The following is a 2,534-nucleotide window of genomic DNA, read 5'->3' as shown; positions in this document are numbered from 1 at the left end:
TTAATAGCCATTTGGGCAAAAAACTGCTCTTGCCTGGACTATTGCATAAACTGGACACAAAAACCCGCAGAGAGAGGACTGCTGACCTTGCCTAAAGGTGAGATGATCTTTCAGAGTTTCTGATTCATGAAAGAGTCTGCGAGACATTCTGCAGGACACAAGAGATAGTGACTGAACTGCCTTTGAATTTTCCTGCTTCATGGAAATGTCTGCTGGATACCATGGGCCTGTAAGCTGAAGATGGATGCCCCAACGGTACAGAGGAACTTTGGGTGACTATCCAGGCAGCGAGATGTTTCTGTCAGTTCTAGAGTTTGGAAGTTGCTTATTTCTTGTTTGCTTAGGTAACATTATATCCTTCTGGATTCTTTGATGGAGTTAAAGAATAGATAGATAGTTATAGTTTTCCATTGTTATGATAAAAGATAAAGTAGATGTAAATATAGTAACTGCAATTCTTGCTTTATAACTGTTTTTGTTATATGTAATTTTGCTATGTTAAAGTTAAAGCCTTTCCTTTTTGTTTAAACAGAAAAGGGGGAAATGATGGAGAAAGGTCATTGGCTAATAAAGAAACTGCCTCTGCCCATTTGATAGGCCAGCCTTTAGGAGGGTGGAGTAAACAGAACAGAATGCTTGGAAGAAGAGGAAGTGAGCTCATATGCCTTAGCTATGCTCTCTGGGGCAGCTGTGATGAGGCTCCAACCCACGATGGACATAGGCTAAAATCTTCCTGGTAAGCGCACCTCGGTGCTACACACATTAATAGAAATGGGCCAGGCAGTGTTTAAATGAATACAGTTTGTGTGTTGTTATTTTGGGGTATGGTTTGAAACAAACTGTGTTATGTTCTGTTGTCCAATTACATCAGTGTTTGAGTATCATATGCCTTTAATATTTAATGTGAAGATTGCATTACCAGTTATTATTTAATCTTCTTGTTTAAGCCTGGGACAGATTCATATCCATCCATTGTAATGAACTAAAGCACCTTTGCTACCAATAAGAAGCACTATGCACAATTGTTTTCATCTTCTACTTAACCCTGATAACATTATGTTATATTTTTAATGTACTTGGCCTCTCTCCAGAATCTAGATAGATGATTATGCCTTGTGAATGGTAGAATATTTAATCCAGGTGGAATGTTAAATAATATGATGTTATGTGTCACTGTTCAGCATGGTGTACCTTCATATTAGCATATTTTTAGCAATTTTATCTTTCATTATGTTGCAGTAGGTTGTCCTAACTTATTTTGCCTTATTACTTATGCTATTTGATGATTAAAGTGGAGTTGTATTGAGAACCAGAATAAAAAGAAAATTAAATAATTAAAGGTCCAAGAGAGAAAAGACTTCCTTTAAATTTTACTAATTGGTAAAACATTGTATTTATTAGACTGAAGTTTGATTCATAGTTCAAATTTATGCTTGTTATAGAAATTTTACCAAGTAGATCTTTGTTACAGTGTGGAGGAATGTAAGTTTGGAGTTATTTCTAGACAGAACTTGACAGTTTAATCTTACAAACACTAACCAATTAAAATATAATTTTGTGTATCATGGAAACATTGGTATTTTAGTGACATAGCTCCTTCAGTTGTTTTCCATATGACAGTTATATGTGTATGTATGTGTGTATGTAAGTATGCATATATGTACTTTAATATTTATCTTGAGAATTTTGTAAATGAGTACAATATTCACTTCATTTCCACTCCTTTGTTTTCTCCCACACTCCATTTTCTACCATGTTTCCCCAACTTACTCTCAATTTTGAGACCTCTTTTAAGTTATTACTCATACACACTGGCAATGCACAAATACATTGATATGCATAAATAAATCTTGCTTAGTCCATTTAGTATGCTCATACATGTAGTTTTTATGGCAGTGTACTTGGGCTTAGACAATCTATCAGGGACTTGTTCCTGGAGAAGATTTATTCCAATTTTCTTAGCAGCCATTAATTACTTCATCTCTCTATCTACAATGAGGCATTGTGAGATTTCCCTTTTCAAGCTGACATATCAACTCTTGATAAGGCATAGATTTTGTTTAGGTACTGTGTTGGATAGCTAGAGTCATTTGAAAGTGATCATTAATTTAGAAAATTCTTCCACAAGATCTGACAACAGAGTATTTCTTAATCAGTGAATAATAGAGAATGGCCCTGCCCGATGTGGGTGATACTAGCCTTGTGCTGGTGGGTCTGAGTTTTAAGAGAAAGTAGATTGATCAAACCATGGGGACCAAGCCAGTGAATAGCACCCTTCCATGATCTCTGTATTGGCTCCTGCCTCTAGAATTCTGCCAGGTTTGAGTTCTTATCCTTATTTACTTTGATAAAAATGTGAGCAAAATAAATACTTTCTTACCTAACTTGCCTCTTGATCATCACAGCAATAGAAATTGTTACTGAGATGGTAAAAATATTTTATAGATTTTATAAGTTCAGTATCTTTGTTATAGGTAGAAGACATTATTTTGAATTCAGATGTTGAAGTCCTCTGGCTCTTACAAACTTTTTGA

This window comes from Microtus oregoni, unplaced genomic scaffold (assembly GCF_018167655.1).
Source record: "Microtus oregoni isolate MIOR12 unplaced genomic scaffold, Mior012 000003F_ref0000135, whole genome shotgun sequence".
Classification (NCBI taxonomy): Eukaryota; Metazoa; Chordata; class Mammalia; order Rodentia; family Cricetidae; genus Microtus; species Microtus oregoni.
Note: the sequence above shows the minus strand (reverse complement) of the source record.